The sequence below is a fragment of the Dermacentor silvarum genome, chromosome 2 (assembly GCF_013339745.2).
Source record: "Dermacentor silvarum isolate Dsil-2018 chromosome 2, BIME_Dsil_1.4, whole genome shotgun sequence".
NCBI classification, from domain to species: domain Eukaryota; kingdom Metazoa; phylum Arthropoda; class Arachnida; order Ixodida; family Ixodidae; genus Dermacentor; species Dermacentor silvarum.
Window position 1 is genome coordinate 135,282,672 of NC_051155.1, and position 22,541 is coordinate 135,305,212.

Consider the following 22,541-nt stretch of genomic DNA (forward strand, 5'->3'; position numbering starts at 1 on the left):
GGTCTCGGAAAAACAGTCGACAGTCGCTCTACCACAGCCGCACAGTCACTGCTCGTGCTCCGCCATTCTGGTACAATTTCCAAATGTTCGCGCAACTCCTGTCAAACTCTAGAAAACAATTAATCGAACATGTCAAATCTGTCAAATCGATTAAGTCGCTTAGATGAACCGTGGACATCGATGAACGTTAATCGTATTGCGGGATACGTTTGATTGATTAATCGTATTGATATTACCAACCCTAGCAAGTAACGCTACAAGATTAGTCTATGCATATTGTCGCAGGTGTTTCCTTTCATGAGCCGGCTGATTCAGTCTTCCGCCAACTAGTGTTGTCACTTTCTTTCTTTCCTGATTAAGGTCCCTGCCTTTTATTTCCCCCATTTATCTTTTTTTTTCCGTATTGTTACTCGTGTACAAATGAGACATAGCTACATGAGAAATATGTTGGTCCAGCATTCACGAACACTCTGTATTATAGCGTCTGTTGCTGAAGCCGTGAAAGGGGCCCTGAAACACTTCCCGAACATTGTAGGAAAACGTGGCCGATCTACAGATGAGATTCCTTTTCACATGCGAGCAAAATATTGTCACCCAGCTAGTACAGCATCACTGTACCGCACTTATTGCACTGCATGCAGCAGGGAATTCACAATCTCGTTTCAGAAACTGTCAGAAATCGCTTTCGGTCTCCTTCCCAATGTCGTCATGCGGCTATGTCGCAAGCAGCCAAGCCAACCAACAGTTATTGGCTGATTTCGTGATGGCGAGAACGTTCTCAGTAATGCCACATTTGCTAATCTTGTGTTAAATAAATGAAAAATACACGTCTGCATTCTTTAAAAGACAAAGAAAAATGTATATCACTTTTGCGCTTACGGTCTACGCACACGCCAATTGCGCGTAGCGGCGTCGACTGAGCGTGGTCTCCGAGAACTGCACCGGCGTAGGTACCGTGTAGATATCGCGGCCGCCACGGCGTGCCGCGACCGGCCCACTCGTCTGCGAGATGATCAGACAACCACGTGCGCTGATTGGTATGTAGGTGTTACGTAGCTCGCGTCGAGTGAGCGCTGCAAACGCCTCACTCGACGTTGATTTGGCGTCGAAAAAATAAACTAACGAAAATGCACAATCGTTGGCCGTAGCATTGCCCCCTGTACGTGTAGCTTCCAGCGCGCTAGTGGACGCGAAAGAAAAGCGAAAACCGTGCATCGGTGCGATAACTACCTCTGAATCGTAGTTACCTCTATGTACTTCTAACGCAACAGTTATACTGGAAGGATTGGAAAACTTCTTGCGGCAGGGGGTACGTGAGGCGACGTACTTTAATAGTGAGAACATCCTCGCGTGAGGATGTCCTCACTATTAAATAATAGTGAGGACATCCAAACGCGTGTATTGGACTCCGTCCAATTAATACACGCGTTTGGATTGAACTCCGGACTCCGTCCAATACACGCATTTGAGGGGGAGAGCGTGTGGTGCGCCAACTAATGGCGGTGGAGGGAAAAAAAGGTCAACGGAGGAGTGGGGTGTGAGAGGAGTTCGCGTTAGCGTTGGTTGTATATACGGAGCTTTGGTCACGGACTCTTGTCGGGGAACGTCACAGAAAAAAAAGCGTGAAGGACGCGCTAGGAACGCCGTCGCCCATGGACGCCGACGCGTCACATCCTCCGCAAGTAGCGCTGTTCGACCATCTTCACGGACTGAAAGGGGCGGTGATTTTTCTTGTCGATTTCCAACGGTCACGGACAATGCACCCGGTATATTCAACGGTAAGTTCAATGTGGCAGCCGAATGGTGCTGCCATGACAAATGAAAAAAAAAAAAGTCGCAGTTACGCCCGAAAGGCAAAGCATTGATAGCGATAGGTAAGTATTAAACGACTACACGAAGAGTCGTAGATTTAGCAACCACATAAATTGCAGTAAATAATTCATTACTAATTGAATTCACAGACGCGGTGTCACGCGCGCACATGCAGACACCAACAGATCTCGCCCGATGGCCGCCAACAGTACCTGTCACTATACGCTGACATAAGCGACAGCAGCAGCGGCGAGCGAACGCTTCGTGCTGCGGTTCTCTTCAACGCGTCTGCGAAACTTGACTACGCGACCTCCAACAATAGGCGCGCGAGAACACAGTGCACACGAAGTAACCAGCCATCTAGGCTCGCCTACCGTTGGCACCCGCGGCAGATTGCGCACGAGACGATAGGTCGCGCGGAGCCATGCTCAGCTGCACCTTGCGTAGCAATGTTCGGAAGAGGTGACGCGTTCTCATCTGCCGCCACAGCACCTCCTTCCACTCCTTCCTCTTGCGCGCATTACAATAGGCGAGTGGAAGGACGGCGCGCACATCAAGTCACCTATAAAGTAGCACCAAGTGCGCCCCTTCACCTCCGCCTCCTCTCAGCTGCAGCAGCGACCGAGGGCAAACGTGCGTTCTGCGTTGCATTAAGTAAACAACCCAAAATCGAATGGACATTCAAAATGGCGCTTGCTTGACCTTCTAAAAACATAGTGCGTCACGTTTGAACACCTGCGATTTCTCAGCGCCGCCGAGCTTACTCCGATGTCCATTGCAGCGAAGTGGCGCTGCCTTCAGAAGCGCCATAAAGCAATGCCTCCTTTCATAAGGCGTGTCAACGCTGAGGGCGTCTGCATGAAAACGCACTAGCTCGCGTCCGCTCGCGTGCTTGCTTGTGGGGATGATTTTTGCCACTAGAAGCGTTCTTCTGACTTAAATCTTCTATAAAGCACTTCGATGACACGGTGTACTCTTAAAATAGTTAACAAGTGGTAACCGCACCATCGGCATAAACCTGTCAGTTTAAAGCCCCTGAAAAAATGGGTTTCTTTTTCAGGGGCTTTACGTCACGCACCTAAACACACTCCGAGCACTTCGTGTATTGACTAATTGAATACCGCATATTTTCACACTTTCAGATACGACAAAAATCACGCCACTTGCTTCGACATACGTTCTATTGTCGTACTCAACGTTACCTTTTCGCATTTTTCCTTCTCTCGAACCTCTCCCACTACACCACACCGCCCTGGTGTGCCCTATCTGGATAATTGCACAAGCCGATCTTTCCGGCCAATGAACATGCTCCACGGGCTCCGCGCCTCAACTAACTTGATTTACAATCTACAAAACGCATTTGAGAGGAGGTGCCTGCACACTGACACAAATGTCGCTACTTATAGTCACCTAAGCTACCATACTTCTCGGCTCACACTTGCACGTGCGGGGTGCGATATAATCTCACGGCACTTGGACTTTATAAGGAATGTCACGGCGACCACACCGACACCGAAAATTAGGCTGAAGTGTGCCTATAATTGATATCGCAATAAACATCATTTGGTTTAAGGTTGCGTGCCCTTGGGCTGGTTCTCAACAGAAAAATGTTCCGTGATTGCATTCATGCGGAAACGAATGACCAGGTATCCCATAATTGTTAATATAACAGCGATACCTGCAGTAACAAATCACAGATTCCTTGGTCAAGGCACGTCGCCGCACTAAAGTCAAAGCTGAGGAGTTTCATTCACGTCCTTCGCGTCGTTGCAGGAACAAGATGGGGCCCCTCGAAGTCATCATTACTCCAACTGTACCAAGCACTATTCATAGGATATGCACGGTACAGCGTGCCGGCGCTCTCAAGCATAGGACTTAGCTGTGTGCGCACGTTGGATATCATTCAAGCTCAAGCATTGCGCACATGTTTGGGCCTCCCGTGATGCACGTCAACCAATGAAACAATAGCGGAAGCTCGTGCTTGTGCTTTTGCTGTATACTTACTCTGCGCGCCTCTTCGAATATACCTTCGCGTGTTGACCCGGCACAGACACCATCCTTTGTCATCGCTCCCTGCAACCCACCCCAGTTGCCGCTTTTCAAGCTCTCTATCGCGTCATCAAAATATTCTACCGTCAAGACTTTATCCCGCTTGTATTCCGAGAATACCCCCGTGGGTCCTGCCTAAAGCATTCGTTACTCTGCAAATCCCTGTAATTACTTAAAAAAAAAAGGTTACCGTTGCATCCATTGGCCTCGAGAAATGTACGCTGTTTCACACTTATGCAAAGTACGGAGATACTGTGCACGTGCAGTGGCGCACCGACGGGGGGGGGGGGGGGGGGTCGGGGGTTGTACCTCCCCCCCCCCCCCCCGAGGCCGACTTAACCCCCCCTTTTGTTTAACCCCTTTTGTTTAACCCCTTTTCTTTCCTTGCGCATTTGAGTACTGCAACTAAGATGTAAGACGCACAATCCGGCACACTCGCAAAAAGCTAATTTTTTGACAATTTCCCGCGAAGAAATTGAAATTAGTGCTGTTTAAATGGTATTGGCAAACCTGTCAACCCCCCCCCCCCCCCCCTCCTGGCAGAGATCCTGGGTGCGCTACTGTGCACGTGTATACCGATGGCTCTGTCACGCCATATGCCTCCACTGCAGCAATATTCAATGACTATTACAGAGCCTCTCGACCGTGCAAATAGAAATTGCCATAATATCACATTTCAATGGATATCTTCACACTGTGGCGTGATAGGGAATGAACAGGCAGACGCTGAAGCGAAAACTGCTTTAAATAATGCTTCTAAAGTCCGCATTGCGTTCTCACGAACAGACGCAAACGTCCTACTTCGTTGCGTAATACACAACCTTACGTTGGAGCAATGGACCCAACCTGATCGACGACACAAGCGAGTTCTTAAATGTGACCCAGACATGGAACTCCGTATGCCTCCCAAGCTCGAAAGAAGCCAAACAAGCGTGGTGCACCGGATTCGCCTTGGTGTCGCATTCACCAAGCGTTATAGACACCTGATAGGTTGCAGTGATACTAGACCACATTGTGAATACCGTCAGGTACCAGAAACACTTGATCATGCATTTTGCGTTTGTCCCGCGTACGCGCGAGAACGACAGAAACTGGTCTCTTCCATTGCGAACGTCGATAAGAGGCCGCTATCAGACGAGTTTCCTTTTAGGTCCTTGGCCTAACGCAAACAGTGGAGCCCTGAAAACAACTGCCACTATAGCCTTTCTACAAGCCACTGGGCTGGACGCATGGCATTAGAGATACCACAACGTTGTGAACTTGTATATATGCATATATGCACCTCCTCCTCATATCATCATCATCATCATTCATCAGTCCTTTTTCTCCCCGTCCCTTTTCCCCAGTGTAGAGTAGCAGGCGAGAGCAAGTTATACCTCAGGACAACCTCTCTGCCTTTCTGTAAATCTCTCTCTCTGTCTGTCTCTCTGGGCTGGCGTGTACATGGCTTATTCTGAAGACACAGCGCGAAGACAGGACAAAGTGGGCAAGAATCAGACGCATCGAAGCGCTTGGTTGTGTCTGCTACTTTCCCTGTGTATCCCATCTTCCCTCTGTGTCTTCAGAATAATCCTTCCGTTCGTCATCGAAAAAAAGAAAGTAAAGTTTTCCAAGATGCGGCACCCGCTCCTTTAATATTTATAAAAGGATGAGAAAACAGTTGTAGGTATATGTTTCGCGTTAGTTTATGTTTGGTGTTGCACAATGCTTGCAAAAAGAGCAACTTCACCAAAGAAGGCCTTACGTGATGGTGCAAGGGCTGTGTCACTTTGGAGGCTGCGTGTGATTATTTCTTGAACAGAAACAGCGTAAAAGCACCTTTACGCTGGTACAAGAATTTTTAAAGTGTAACGCATTTATTTTGAAAGTCTTCATCTTGTTGTTTCTCAATTGCACAAAGACGTAATGAGACGTAGTGATGGTCGGTGAGGCGGGAGGATAAGGGGTTGTCGTCCAGTGACTTGAACACGTTTCGGGTGCTATCCTCATCTGAATCCACTCGCCTGGCCGCTTCGTACTTACGACGCTTCTCGAGAAGTGCGGCTCGTTCCTCCTCCGCCTCCTCGGCTCGCTGCCTCCTCTTGGTTTCGTTCCGACGACGATGCCTGGCTTCTTTCAGTCTGTCCGACTCACTTTCCAGATCTGTCGACGAATCCCACCGAGATATATGTACGATGCAACGCCGGCTCCTCCTCCGTTGCAACGCGGTTTTACAGGCTCCTCCTCTGACGTCATGCCAGATGCAAGCAGCGAACGCTTGCAACACAACTGCGGCGGCGGCGCGTCGCCCGCCGTGGCAACTCGAGCAGACGACGCCAGATGGCGCGGCGAGCGGCGCTGCCAGCTGTGGTCGTTGCTAGGCAACTTCTCAGCTCGCAGTGCGGCCACCGGCCACAGTGAAACGGCGAGAATGCGGCCAATGTAGCTCTCGCTACAAAAATAAATGATTGTGTGACCGATGGTGCAATCGAACCTGTGCTGTTTAGCACAGCAACCCGGTGCTCTAAGCATTAGGCAACAATCGCTTCCTTCTTTTTTTTCGTGTATAGTTCTCTTGTTCCAACGACCACCAGCTCTTTGAAACGTTTGGCGCGTTCGTCATCTGCCAGTTTCTCGTGTTCTTTTCTCGTGGCATCTTGCGCTTTGAGACGCTGAGATATGTGCAATTTTTTTAAGTAATGTTTAGCGCTTTTCCTGCTCAACTCATGAAACAAGTGGGGATATTCAAAATCTCAAATACTGTATTGTATAGCACTATTCAACGAAGCACACTAAACAACTGGTTTATCGTGGGCGAACTTGTGCCCGCAAACTCAAGACCAAAACACTTTCTCACACAATTTACAAGCAGATTCAACTGGATTAGCGACGCCGTGACTTCTCATTGGACGGGGGGACTCGGGCGCTGTCGCGTGCGCGTGCACGAGAGACACGCGCTGTCTCGCCATGCGCGAGGCGTTCCTGGCGCTCTTCTAATGGCGATGCGATGATGCACTTGGAAGGGTACCTCGCGAGAGTGCTCGTAACTGGCATGTGGAGAGCTCTCTGCGGCATTATATCGACTTGCAGCAAAAAGGCGCCATCCGCCATCTTGTCTGGGGCATGGCAAAACAGCAAAATGAAACTGCTCGCTCGACAGCATGTAGCTACACGCTTAGCGACTGATTTCACGCATGTTCTGTGGTGTCCATATGGAGTTTCCTACAATCATTACTGTAGAGTGAACTCTGCGCCGGTCGTTCCGCCACTATGTGAATGATGGGTGGTCTGATCTTCGGATTTGCCTGATCTTCGTGCTTGGGGCTTCAGACGTTATTGTGGCTTCGTTCATTACGCTTCAAGTGGGCCAAAACTGGCCTAAGTTTCAAAGCAATGTATACTTTTTCTTTCACTGCAGAAGGTAATATGACTCTGCAAACAAGCATAAAATCGCTGCTAATTGCAGTGGCTCCGCTTGTCCATCCGTCCGTGGCGTAATGGTTTCAATGTCGGGCTTCTGTGCTGGAGCTCCTGTGTTGGAATCCTGCCGTCGGACGATTTAAATAATGTTTACTTAATTATTTATAACGCCGTACTTTCTTAAAAATGGTCACTCTGCAAAGTCACGAAGCCATTTATAGCCAGAAGGACGAAGTTTAGGCAAATCCATCACTCCCATGCTGGCTAAACTGCCCTGCTTGCAGCTGCCGTAGACACTATATATAGCGCCGCAGTTCCCTCTAGTAATTGTATGAAACTCTATGGTGGTGTCCTTACACTGGTGTTAATAGCTGTATTCAACGCTAGGGGTTCGTTGCAGCGCCGGCAGCCAGCTAGGCTTGTTTTTCTTTTTCTTTTTTTCGACGATAACCATAGAAATATTAGCGAATAAAATAAAATCCGCATGCTAGAGCTTCAACGAGGCAGACAACGCTTGCCATTTTGGTCCCCCGTGTCTGATTGTTTACTGTGGCGTGTAATAAACCTCCTCCCCCGGACAGAAAACAAAAGATCTGTTCTGTTTTTTTTTTGTTGTTTTTTTTTTTTAAAGCTCAGCTTCGTTTAAATTAGCGGACAAGGGCAATGCCTTCTTCCGTGCGAATAATTGTTTGAGAACGCGACCGCCTGTTTAGCCTCTAGAAGTACAACTACATTTCTTATATTTTTATGTGAAGCCACAGCTGATTCAAGAACAACGCACTTAGAGATATTTAAGCGCTTTAAGAATTTTATCGGCCAAAAAATAACTTCGCGAACGGAATGAAAAAACCTCACGAGTTGTTGCGGCATACATATTGCTCTGAATATTTTAAAAGATTGAGGAAACTTCCGAGAAGACAGCGCGGCGATCACTAAACTTGTGTTTTGATTCCTACTGAAACAAAAAATTTAAAAATAAGGGCTGTGACACGTTTGCACAAGCGTGCGGATGGAGCATTTATTCATTCCATGATAAGTCTATAGACAGCTCAGATACGAGAAAAAAAATGGAATAGCGGGTACGATGGCGGTGATTATAAAACTACCCATCTTCTTAGCAGCTCACTAATTGCATCTAGAGATAGACGAGGCCCACGCGATCTGTCCTAAAGCTGCCGCTGCTTCACCACGCAGCGTGCTGTTAAATCGCACGTGCGTTCGTTTTCCGCGCCGCTTCGCATTTAATTATACCATGCGTTTCTTCGTTTTCGGCTCTAGTAGTGCCGCCTAAACACGACGTTTGCAGGGTTTCTCATGTAATTACGCTGTCCTTGAAGCCGGAGCACCTGCAAACAGCGCGCCCTCAATACTTACGAACGCCTGAAGCACAAAAGCAGTGCGAGAATTAAGAAGAGCAGGGAACGTGAGCAGGAGAACGCGCGCAGCGCCCTCTCGTGCGAAAACGTGATACTTGCCTTGCGGCCGCGAACGGCAGAAAGCAGCGCACAGAACAGATTAACTTCGGACCCTCAACTTGCAGATCACGTTTGTCCTCCGTTTTCGCGGGACGTCTATGTGCGACCTCATTCGCACAATTTCGGTTCACACGCTCGAAGCAAAAATCCAACGCGAACGGAGAAAGCACAGTGCTCATTAGTTGCGTGTATGGATCTTTATCAGCTGCGACGAACAGCACTATACCTAGTATACCTGAATTTCGATTGCCTGTAATTAAAACATGTACTTTATTATGTCGCCCGTATATGGCTGGCCTGTTTGGAAGCGCGGCAGCATATAACGCTTTCCAGTAATTCGGAAATTTTTACAAAGGTATTCATCCATATACATTTTACTGCGCCAGAACATTGGTCCACGTCTTCTTCCTTTCTTTTTTTTTTGTCTTTTCTCGCTAAATTCGATCTCGATTGCGTTCACAGTTCTACCAGGGCAGAGGAACAAGTTCTGGTGGTTCGTAAAACACAACTGCAAACTTCCGGATCGCTTGCACACGTAATCGGCTGCTAATGCCGTAAATATAACAGACATTTTGAACCTCATGGTCTGTACATTACCCATACCGTGCCTGTGATTAAAGAAAATAATAGGCAAGGCACCTTGTTTAGTTCACCGAGGACACCAGAGAAACCTAACATACTACGAATCTGGTAAGACGTATACAAACAAACAAACAAAAAATACGATTGTTCAGTGATTACTTGCAACGCTTCTAATTAGAGCCGGAACGCTAAAGTTTCGCCCCACAATGTACTTAACATGAAGCTCATTTCGGCAAAATATAAACTTGGTGTACAGTAGAGTTATCTCGGGACATTGCCAAACATACAACTGAAAACGGCGGTATGACACTTTCGAACACTGTATTCATTTTTTTTTTTTTTGCAGCATCTGCAGTTGATCGAAAAGCACTCCAGTTCGAACAGAGATTTTCAATAACAATCCCCCCCCCCCCCTCCCTCCCTTTGATTTCCGCTAAATTTGATCTCGGTGGCATTTGTCGCTCTACCAGGGGAGCGAGCTAAATTCTGCGCCCCAGTAAGACACACTCATAACACTTCGGAGCGCTTGCAGTGTAATTTATTACAAAGCACTCAATTGTCCCACACCCTACAAATTTTGCCTATGCATTACCTATCACCTGAACCTTACACACAAAACATAAACAAGAAGCCTCGTTTCTTTTGCCGAGGGTACCGGGAGAAGCTCATATATAACCCATAGAAAAACCGAAAAAACAAGGGTTCAATAAATATTTGTAACACTCCTAATTGAGCCAGAAGTGTTAAAATTTCGTGACACATTGCACTTAAGATGGCCCCAATTTCAACTGAATATAAATTTTGTGCAACGCAGAGTTTTCTAGGGAGATTGGGAAATGTAGCTTATAACAGGTGCCGGACATATTGTAACACTTGCCTAAGAAATCTTTCGCAAATACTGTGGTGGTGGTGGTGGTGGTAGTGGATTGTCACAACAGGCGGGTTTAGCCTGGCGATCAAGGCCGGCAATTGCTCCGCCCGAGTGTCTCTTACAATATCACTGCCGTGCTTCACCATATGTCCATCAAACCAGTCTCTCTTAACAATGCGATAAGGAGACGTGAAGTTTCTTTGCGGGCTATAACTGATCCTTTGGTGAATACAAGGTGTTGCAGGCACGCATGCGGAAGGCACTTTTTTTTTTTTTTTTTTGCAGATTCTCCAGGAGAGCGTCCTTTTCATCGTGGATATTCGGGCACAACCGCAGAAAGTGTTCAATGTGTCCTTTCTGCTTGCATGCCGTACAGTTCGGGGAATTTATTCGCCCCGTCTTAAATAACCATGCCGGTCCTGCATGGTTATTATCCTGTCCTTATTCGATATAGAAGTGAGGCTTACTCTCGGTGAAATCTCTTGGTACACGCAGGGCATACGTGGTGGAACCCAAAGCGACCTAAACTGATTACGAATGTCAGATTTTTAACTTGATTACTCTTTGGGGCCTTGACTTTGGGAGGATGATAGAGCGCTGCGTATGCAAGAGCATCAGCTTTTTCATTGCCCGAAATACCAATGTGGGAGGGAATCCATGCACGGAAACTTTGCCTGTATTTGATCCAAAGCCATTCAACATTGAACTCAGATTCGCCATTTTTCTTCGTTTGATCTTGGTGGTGTTTGTAAATTTATACCAGGGCAGCGGGCTCAATTTCGCGCCGCTCCTGAATGCACTCTATAGCGCTCGAATTCCACTTACATGCTTACTTTATTGCAAAAGCCTCAATTAATCCACACACTTTGAACTTTGTCTGCATATTGTTCAGGTCATGCCCCTTATTTTCTTTAAATGTAAACAAAGTGTGTGGTTTAGTTCACAGAGGACACAGAAAAAACCAACTGTGTTTAAAAACCAATTTAAAGTTGTTACCTTGTAGAGTTATTTATGAACTCCGCAAAATATTGCGCATATATATATATATATATATATATATATATATATATATATATATATATATATATATATATATATATTTGCAAAGGCTGTATTCAATTCACATGCATTTAACTTCGCACACAAATTCGCCGGAGCGTTCTTCGCGTGTTCGCTAAATGTGATCTTGGTGGAATTTGTGGTGCAGGGCAGCGTGCTCAATTTTGCGCCTCTCGCAAAATACACTGACAGCGGCTCCGGAGCACTTGAAGACGTAATTTCTTTGAAAGGCCGTAATGAACCCAGACAATTCAAAATATTCCTGCGCATTACCCAAACGTGCCCCTTACTTTGGCCAAATATAAACAAGTAAGCTAGTTTAATTCGCCGAGAACATTGGAGAAACCAACTACGAACCCTGTATATAACGCTTGAGTATGTGAAAAACGAATGTTCAGTAATTATTTACGACGCTTCTAATTGTGCCTAGTTCTATTTCTGATTCTAGTTTCGCCACATATTAAGCTTAACATTTACTTTATTTTAACTGAAGTTGGTATCTTGCACAGTTGTTTTCTAATTCTAGTTAGGCCATATATTAAGCTTAACATCTGCTTCATTTTCACTGAAGTTGGTGTCTTGCACAGTTGTTTTAGGACTCTAGGTAACATTGCGGATGCCAGTGGTACGACACTGTGAAACGCTGGAATAAGTAACCTTTTTTGGGCAGCAGTGGCAGCAAAGCGATCAAAGCATCTCACACATCTGCATTGCCTATTTTACAGTTGGTTCCCGCTGCAATCTTCAGCAAGCAGGATACTTCAAGGATTCAGGAGACAGTCCGGGAAATTTGACTGCTGCTCTTGGTTACGCTGATTCATCTCAGCGCACAGGAACGTCGCCCGCTTCTGCGCACTGCCAGCCTCTGTACACGTGTGGCTCACCTGCGTGCCTGGACACTACGGCATTTGGCGCTGTCAGCATCACCGGACTGCTTAAAAGGAGCTATTCAGCGGGCGTGTACTTCTTTGGCAGCAGTGGCAGCAAAGCGATCAAAGCATCTCACACATCTGCATTGCCTATTTTACAGTTGGTTCCCGCTGCAATCTTCAGCAAGCAGGATACTTCAAGGATTCAGGAGACAGTCCGGGAAATTTGACTGCTGCTCTCGGTTACGCTGATTCATCTCAGCGCACAGGAACGTCACCCGCTTCTGCGCACTGCCAGCCTCTGGACACGTGTGGCTCACCTGCGTGCCTGGACACTACGGCATTTGGCGCTGTCAGCATCACCGGACTGCTTAAAAGGAGCTATTCAGCGGGCGTGTACTTCTTTGGCAGCAGTGGCAGCAAAGCGATCAAAGCATCTCACACATCTGCATTGCCTATTTTACAGGTTAGTTTTTTTGTGCGCTGGTGCCATTTTTGGCCCTCGTTATTCTTACTACGTAGGGCCCTAACGAGGACGTAACTGCTGTTGTTTGCAAACTTAGACAGCTTTCAGGGGTGAGCGTTGAACCAGACGACATTGAGTCTTGTCACCGTGTTCATGCTAGAAACAAGCCAGGCTGTATTATTGTACAGTTCATGCGACGACAGAAACGGGATGCCTTGCTTGAGAAGGCGAGAAAGCTGCGCCTTAAGAACAGCGACTTTGGCAATAAATCAGCGTCGCCTGTCTATGTGAATGAGCACTTATGTCCAACACTGAAACGTCTTCTCGGAATGGCTGTGACTAAAAAGCGGGAAAGCGGGTGGAAATACGTATGGTGCCGTTATGGGAAGATCTTTGCTAAAAAATCGGATGGCTCAGAGACACTTTCCATAAGGCAGGAGCACGATCTGGACAAGATCCAATGAACAGCTCTGCATACTTATCGAGTACACTCCGAAATGGAGCAATACGAAGACAGCGGATTACGGCGGCACATTAGTAAGAAAAGCCATATTATAACAGAAAGCGTTGAAACCAATCGGATAGTACTAAATCTAACGCGAATCCGCAAAACTGAGGTGTAAACCTCACATTATTCTTTTATTATATTTTGTAGAAACATGCTATAACGAACATGGATTCTGTTCTTGGCAACGACTGTTATCGTGGATGCATTCATACACGAGGACAGTTTCGCGAGCTGCAATGCTGTCAATATTGAGTACAATCATTGAAATGGGATGGTCATTGCATGATGAAGTCAGATATAGTGTGATGTCAGCTATCATTTTGGTGACGAGCGTGCTGATAATCTTTTTCATGAATTGGCAGACATGGCGCTGTCGTTCATGCGCGGTAATAGTGGCTAAGGCATCCTGGTCAATCTGTGTTTTTATCGAGCCAGTACTAGTGCAAAAGCGTTGTTTTTCTCGTCCGTGATGGCTTCGTCCACAAATGAAGTTGCAAAACTGATGCAGCTAAGTGACCTAACAGCAACTGAATTTCAGCAATGCTGTAACTGTGTCCCTTTTAATTTGAGATCCGGTCGCAATAAGTACGATGACATTGAATGTTTCTTTCGCGAAGTTAAAATTGTGTTTGACATTGTGATGTTTACGGAAACGTGGTTTACTTGCGAAGAGGATGTGTTTGAAATGCAAGGATATAAGTCTTACTTTGTAAACCGCTATGAGAAGCGCGGCGGAGGCGTGTCTATTCTAGCCTCAAAGGAAGTGCAGTGCGAATTACTTTCTGAATTTTGTTGTTCTACTCCTGATTACGAAACACTTGTTCTGAAATCACGGAAATCTTTATTTTGTGTCTGCTATCGCCCACCTCGCGGTGACATTTCCTGCTTTTTTAGCTTTTTAGATGCACTCCTTGAATTTGTAAATTATCATACATATCATATAATGTTAGGCGGCGACTTCAATATTAATTTACTTGCAGATAATCCTAATAAAGCTGCCTTTGAGTCTCTCTTAGACATACACAACTGCCAAAATGTAATATGGAATAACTTCTCCAACGAGGCTGGCAACAACCACGGAAACGCTGCTCGATCTCTTCATTACAAATGTTGATTTGCACCGCGTGCACTCTGGTGTCATTAACTACTGCCTCAGCGACCATCTTCCAATATTTATTTCTGTAAATGAGTCTTCAAAAATTATTTATCACTCTACCCCAGTAGGACAGGTTTCTTACAGATCAATTAACCCTTTAACATTAACCACTTTTCGTGAATCTATCTCACGTATAAACTGGGATGATGTACTGAGTGAATTTGATCCGGAAATCGCTTACGACAGATTCTTAGTAAAGTTTACAGCTGTCTCCAATTCATGCTTTCCACAAAAAACATTGAACCAACCGAAGAAAGCTCGTAAGCCATGGATAACGACTGACCTTTTACATCTAATAAGAAAACGGGAACAGCTGTACAAAACATTCATTCAAACTAGATGTCCTGGTGCGCTTAGTGCCTTCAAAAAACATAGAAATCACGTGACTAAAGAACTTCGTGCTGCTAAAAACAGATATAATTATAACCGCTTAATTTCTTCGAGTCAACGTTCTGGGGACATGTGGCGCAAATTAAATGCGATATTTGGCAGACGTACTGAACCTATCACAAGGATATCGAAAGACAACGTGGAAATTTCTGGAGTAGAACTAGCAAATGCATTTAATGATTCGTTTCTTTCTAATCTCCCATTATCGTCTGGAGGCGATAGCCTGTCTTACATGCAACCGCGTTGCGAGCATACAATTTTTCTGCGGCCAGTGTCTGAATCGGAAGTTATTACAACCTACACTAGTTTAAAAAACAGCACGGCCACAGATATGATGGATCTGCAGATAAAACCGGCAAAATTCGTTATGGATTTGATCGCACATTGCTTAACGCATATAATTAACAACTGCCTTTCACGTGCAGTCTTTCCTCGTAAAATGCAATGCGCAAAAATTACAGCAATTTATAAAAAAGGTGATAAGAACGACCTTACAAACTATCGTCCAATCTCCATTTTGCCAGTCTTTTCAAAAGGTCTTGAAAAAAGTTGTCGCAGTTTCACCTGAAAGGCGAAGCATCAATTGCGATAGCAAATTTGAAGAGAGCTATACGGAGTAATGATAGCAGCTTTATCAGCTGTATAAACTTGGACATGCAGCAGCACCGGCAACACGCAGAACTGTTGTCGACGCCGTCGGCGTTTTGCCCGCGTTCGCTCAAAGTGCGTGCGGCGTTGGTGACTGTTGCCGGAGCCTCTGATATAAATAGGCACTTGGTGCCACAGCTAAACGTCGCCTCCCTTCCCTCCCCCCCCCCTCCCCCACGGCCTGTCGCGCGTCGGAAGAAGGCACGTTTGCTCTACATATATGGTGATTGTAGAGGAGGAAAGAGACGCCTACTTCTGCAGCCCTTAAGGGAGCACGGCGCAGAACGCACGTTTGTTCTCCGCCGTGGGTTCACCCCCGTGAAAGCGCGCGTCCCTCGCGCCCTTTCACTCACACATACAGCGTTCGGCACGCGGCGACGATTTCATCTCCATTGACGTCATACGGAACCTCACGGCGACGCCGACGGCAGAAATCTGCTTTTGAGTGTCCATATAATTGCTATCGCAATAAAAATAATTTTAGCGCGTTTAATTTCATTTACTGATCGCTACAATATAATAACTGACTCCCAATACGGCTTCAGAAAAGATAAATCTACCGAGCTGGCACTGCTCACTCAAAAAGAACTAATACTTGAAATGTTTGAAACTAAGAGCTTCGTCCTTGGCGTCTTTCTAGATTTCACAAAAGCATTCGATCATATTAATCACAACATACTCATTCAAAAATTGCAGCATTATGGCATTCGAGGGAAAGCTCTGTCACTTATTTCTTCGTACCTACAGCATCGGTCGCAGTTTGTCACGATTAATGGTCACCCTTCTTCAGTAAAGCCAGTTAATTTAGGTGTTCCACAGGGAAGCATTTTGGGTCCTTTTCTCTTTGTTCTTTACATTAACGATATTGTTAACATTGATCATACGGCCAAGCATATATTATACGCTGACGATACTAGCCTATTTTTTGCCGGCTCGGATGTCGCGTGCCTGTCTTCTCGCGCAAACGAAACACTTCGTCGCATTCACTTATGGGCTACAAATAATGAATTAAAGCTAAACATTAATAAAACTAATTAAGGCCGTTTTGTTTCACCCACGAAACAAATTCTGCGAACTCCCCCGACTATTGCTAAACAATTTCGAAATAGAAGTTGTAGAAAGTTTTAAAACGCTCGGCGTAATTTTTTCAAATAATTTGTCCTGGGATGCTCACATTAATTACCTGTCAAAAAAGCTGTCCAAAGTAATTGGTCTTATGCGTCGACATTGTGCTACATTCCCTCGTTCGGTTAATAATATTCTGTACAATGCTCTATTTTCTTCCACGCTAAACTACGGTGCACTAGTTTGGGGAACAACAACAAAAGAAAATATAAAGAAACTTCTTTCACTTCAGAAGCGTGCAATACGCCTAGTTTTTAAAGCTCCTTACTTAAGTCACACAGAGGACATGTTCAAAAAGTTTAAGATTGTTAACGTACAATGTATGTACAATTTCAGACTACTTCGGCAACATAAGCTGGAAACAAATAAGAAAAATTACCTTCTGAAATCACTGGCGAGGTTGACAAAAAATTCCCCTACATACCACACACGCTATCCCGAAAAATGGAAAGTTGGCAAATGCCGCACGACCTATGGTAAGCAAATGCTAAGGTACACTTTACCTAACTTGTTAAATGAGTTGGCCAAAAATGGCACAGATGTAGAAATGATCTCTTTTAATGAGCTTCGAAGCTTATACGTATAACTCTCTAATGTTTTACCTTTTTGTTGAAACGCTAATTGTGTTTCTCGATTTCCTCCATTTCTCATTCAGGGAATTTCTCGCAATGTTTTGTATATATTTGTGGAATTTATTTATGCACATATTTGCCCACTGATTGCATTCTTGTACAGTTTTCTGAAGTTTTTTGCGTTTTCTGCATATTGATTTTCTTGTGTACATGTATGGGACTTATACCACTGTATGCCATGCTCTGGTGCACGGACCCAGTCAAGCCTTTTCAGGCTTTTTGTCCGTGCTCCAAACATCTTAGAGATGTTGAATAAAGGTGAATTGAATTGAATTCTTACAAAGGCTGTAAAAACCTACTTTGTTTAAACATCTCTCGTTTTTCACTCACAGCATGTTCCCTTCTTCAACAAAGTATAAACACAGCGCCTCGCATATTTCACTGAGGAACCGGAGGAAAAGGAACTACATGCCTCGTATAAGACACAAAAATTGGATGATGGCCAGTATTCAGTAATGAAATTGAAAGTCTTTAGGTACACACTTCAAACTTTCGGTACAGGTCGCATATAGATCGACCCCCATTTCCTGCAAATATAAAATTTCTGCCATTTATGGTATTCTCAGGAATATGGGGTGACTTTTCCAGCCTTTCTTATAACGCCTCTGACTTGGCCAAAAAAGAGGGTATAGCAATTTTCATTTAACCTATAATTGGTACACACACTTCGAAATTTACCTGTTTATTGGCCCTAACAGTTTTTACAGTTCCTCCAGTTCCTTAAAACATCATATTCGTAAATTTCAACGTTTTTTTAGAAAACCGCGAGAACTGGCATATAACGTTTGTGAACGCTTTTAGTCACATTAACAGCTTCGCCCTTATGTCGGGTAGACTGTATAAGGGATGCAGTAGCAGTGGTGCACGTAAAACGCCCTGTGCGTGCTTCAGAGAGTTCCCTAGGGTACAGAAATGACATAACGAAATACACAAGTTACACAGTTACAGCATCAAAAAGCTTACATGCTTTACTTATGCTAAAGCTGGTGGGGATCTTACTGTCTAATTTTAAGCGAATTTAATTTTAATTTTGTGATAGGCTCACAAGTGTCGGCGGTGGTGGCGGTGTCACGCTGAAAAGTGGGCCGATCCTGGTGATAGTGCAGAAAGGGTCCAAGCTCAATGGCACATTCCAGGGACAAAAAAGAAAGAGAGAAAGAAAGAGACACAGAAAGAAATAAAGAGAGAGAGAGAGAAAGTGAATGACCACGAGGGTCAGATACACACACGACAAGCTTCGCTTGCCCCCATTTTCTCAACAGGGGAAGGGCTGGTGTTTTTTTTTTTTTTCTTTTTCTTTTTTTAATCGTCGTCATTCCCTATTAGTAGTGGGTCTATTTGTGTTAAAGAGGGTGTTCGGGCACTATGTGGTTTACAAAGAACTCCCCCCCCCCACTCTGCTCGTTTCACTCATGACTGCCTTAGGCCGTTCGAGCCCACCACCCTTGTGGATAGTTTGGACTTCTGCACTTGCCTCAATCTCCTGCGTTTGCAGCACGAAGGGGAATTTGCTAGCCGCTGCTGCCACTCTTCATCACGCCAGTGTTTTGACAGCGAGTGTCCGCGGTCATCGAGTGAGATGTGTTCATGTTTGCTAGTGCGCACGTGACACCGTTCTTGTTAATTTAATTCATGCAACCGATCTTCATACAGCCGATCGATAAAACTAGTAACCTTACTTCGTACAGTTGTAAAATAATTTGCTATCACCTGCATTGATGGTTACATCAATGCTTTGCTTTTCGGGCGAAACAGCGACTTTCTCTAGACGATACCAAAGTAAGGCGCGTTGGTAGTACGGTTGCAACGATACAAGTGATAATGGTATAGATGTTTTCGTCACATGGGGGTTTTAGCAAGCGACCTCTTATGCTGACCGAACTGAAAGACGTTTCACGTCAAAACGCCACAGAAAAGAACACAGTGTATACACAGATGTGAGCACAAACTTTTATTTCTTTCTTAGGGACCTTGACGTCTTGCATTGCATTAGCGGTGGTGATTATAGTGATGTTAACGGGCGCTTAGGATGCGCCATGGTTACATTCGAGAAAATGCGGGTGTTTTCGCGCTGCATGCAACATCGCGACGTCCTTGACTTCGATTCACGGGAGATAACGCACTCCACCGTGGAGTCCTCTTTTTCTTCGTCCTTTAACTTATCTGTATCTCGGCAAGCTTTTGGGGGCATGACGTTCACTCGAACTGTCCGTCTTGTCCGCAGCTTCTCTATGTATTGATGTGCGGTGCTGCAGGTATCACCGGCCGACAGTGCACAATCGCTTAGTGACACGGCAGTGGATTTCATCTCGTTCGCCCCCCCCCCCCCCCCCCAAAGCTTCAGGTATACCTTAATCTCTATCTCTCTGTTGTGATTGCCCTTCTCTTTGAAATCAAAGGTATTCTTTGTACCGATCTCACTACTTACCTTTTACTGCGCGGCAGGGCCGCGATTTTGTAGCGATGCCTTATGACTTATTTTGGAATAGTCTTATCATCCACCGCTCACGGCCGGCTGATCCCGTTGATAACGCGAGCGGACCGTCGCTCTGACCACTGACAAAGCGCGATAAGCGCGAAAAGGCATTATTACTTTAATGTCATCGCTACAAAATGCCGGCCCAGCTGTTAAGGAACCTGTTGGACTTTTCCGCCATGCCGTCGTCGTGTGTGAAGCCACTTCCTATATATATTATATATATATATATATATATATATATATATATATATATATATATATATATGGCAGTGCTTAAGTCAGGGTGTCTCGGAGGGTCTGAGACCCCCCTCCAGTATTGACAAGCGATCGGAGACCCCCCTCGCCAAACTTCCCCGCACAGTTGGGTGCTGCTGAGAAGGCCCTCGAAGTTTTAGAAGTTGTGGTTTAAGTTTGCTGCTGTCAGCTTTGTTTCGCTGAGGTTTGTTTCGTGTTTTGTTTTACCTTGATGAGTCACTTACGGTTAGTCTTACGGACCTTTACCCCTACTTATTAAATTGTTTTAAACTTGACGTGTAAAGCTTCCTAATCTTTAAAATATTATCGCGCGAGTGTCGACAAGAATTATCACGTGCGCATAAAGCACGGTGAGCGATCAGTCACTCCTACGATGTTCGAACTTTTGGCGTTTACTTTTTGTTTACTGCGCACAAGCCAACTCTCGCCAGTTTGCGCCGTGTTAGAACTGTCGGCGATCGCAGGATTAATTGCGACAGTAATCATATGGACACACCAGGCTCATTTCTGCCGTCGTCGTCGCCGTGAGGTTCCGTATAAAGTCCAACGGTGATAAAATCGTTGCCGCGCGCCGTATGATGTGTGTGCGAGTGAAAGCATGCGAGGGTGAGCCGGCGATAGCAACTCAATCTCGCGCACGCATGGGAGGGAAGCGGGAAAGAAACGCGCCGTCTTCCGTCGCGCTCAACGCTCCGGGCGGAGGGAAGGGGGGGGGGGGGGACGTTTTACTCTTCGCGGCCGCGAAAACACAGCGAACGGCGGACTGTGTGCCCGACGCAGACGGCTTTCAAGGTACAGCGGCACGCACGGGCGGGCGCGGCAGCCGGGGCCGCTGTACCTTGAAAGCCATCTGCGTCGGGGACAAAGTCCGCCGTGCGCTGTGTTTTCGCGGCTTAGTTCGCGTTGATGCGAGACTGAGCACGAAGATCAATTCGCTCGCTGGCGCGCTTCCTCACTCCAGCGTTTTGACACCGAGTTTCCGCGGTCATCGAGCGAGATATGTTCATGTTTGCTTGTGCGCGCGTTACACCATGCTTGTTCATTGAGTTAGTATGCCTGTGTTTGCAAGTTTACACGGCCAATAAAACTAATATCCTTACTTCGTAGTAATAATAAATAATATCCTTACTGTCCACTAGTTTGCTATCACAATCGATGCTTCGCCTTTCGGGTGAAACGTTGACTCTTTTTTTTAGAAAATTGCTGTGCTGTCGCCTGTCAAGTATACCAAGTTTGTCCTTGTAATATTTTTTTATAATTTTGTTTCGTTCACTTGCAGAGCAATTTTGTTCATATTTACCACGCTTCGTTGATTGTTTGCATAAAGTGTAAATAAAGCACATATTTTGCAAAAAAAAAATTATTTACATTTACTTAGTTTTTCAATGTCTCCGTCGCACCAGACCGTCGAGACTGTTTAGAAACGCTACCTTTGTCCTTGATGTCACGATTACTATAAAATAGTGATTTCGCGAATATTATTACATACGTTAGAAGTGCCGACGCTTCGTTTCACTGTGAGCAGTTCTACGTCAGATATCGTCGAGCACACTGGCAGAGCGTTGGGATCATTTGTTCCAGGTCTGCGTCATAAGGTGAGCAAATAAAAAAAACACATTTAAAACTGATTTCACCCGTTTGTATAAAACGATGTGTAAAACAAGCTCTAAGCCGCTTTTTCTCTATCCCTCTTTATTTTCATCTCCACCTTTGCTCGAATCACTAGACTCCCCTTCGATCGATGGAGCCAGACTTTAAGCACTGCTCCCTAGTAATCAACTTGACCCTCGCCATGTGGCAAATAAAAAAAAAATCTTCTACCCCCGCCACCGGTGATGTACTTATAACTCATTCCACTATGTGGGAACGCGCAAATAGGAACCAGAGGGGCTAACCACTAAGGTATATCATGCAACATTCGCGGTTGTAAATTTGTGCGTGGTGATTTGCGCCACACGCTGACTCTGAGAGTGCAGGCAACTGTGCGTGTCATTCGGAGGCCACGGCAGGCGATATTGTAGCAGTTGGCAACGATATATTTTTTTAACAGCGAAGTTGTTTAAGCCAGCCGTAATTTGTGCGTGTGCCACGATATTATCATCATCAGCATTGGCTCGAGCGTCGTCGTCGTCTTCCGAAGTTTAAGCCAGCCGTGATTTGTGCGTGTGGCACGAAACTATAGTGGCTAACGAAACTGCCGCGCCGTAGCCATGGCAACCAGGCGACGCCACACAGACACGGCTCCGCCGAGCTCCCGCCAGCTGCGCGCTACTGCACATGCGCCGTGACGTCGTCCTGCCGCACCTTCGCTCGCCGCCTGAGAGAAATAAATAAATAAAACAAAGTGAACGTTCTTGGCAGGGCAGGATTCGAACTCGGGTCATAACCACTGCGCTATACACCCACGCTTGCAGAACGTGCATTTATGGGAACCACATGGTTGCATTGTACTGACGATTGCAACACAACTTCCTTTGGGAGAGAGAAAGAGAAAATGAGAGCGAGAGAGAGAGAGAAATAGAAAGGAGAGATAGAGAGAAAAAGAAATAGAGAAGGAAAGATAGACAGAGAAAGAAAGAGAGAAAGAAAGAAAGCGAGAGAAAGAAAAAAGAAGAGAGAGAGAGATAATCTAGCTACAACCAAGAGACGCAATCAATCGGCTAGCTTCGCTGTGTCTTGAGCTTTGCGCGGCCTAGTGCAAGCTTTCGCCTTTCTTTTTTAATCCATCACAGGCTCTTCTCGGAGCATTGAGTGAAACAACAGAAC

General features: G+C 45.6%; 1 protein-coding gene and 1 long non-coding RNA gene across 2 annotated transcripts in view; one reads left to right on the plus strand and one right to left on the minus strand.

Moving 5' to 3' along the window:
- Positions 1 to 22,541, plus strand: part of LOC119441798 (sulfotransferase ssu-1) — a 45,421-nt gene that overhangs the window by 16,655 nt on the left and 6,225 nt on the right. The gene's annotated exons all lie outside the window — the stretch shown is intronic.
- The window catches only part of LOC125943161 (uncharacterized), a 57,439-nt gene that overhangs the window by 6,220 nt on the left and 28,678 nt on the right, over positions 1 to 22,541 (minus strand). The window lies entirely within an intron of this gene.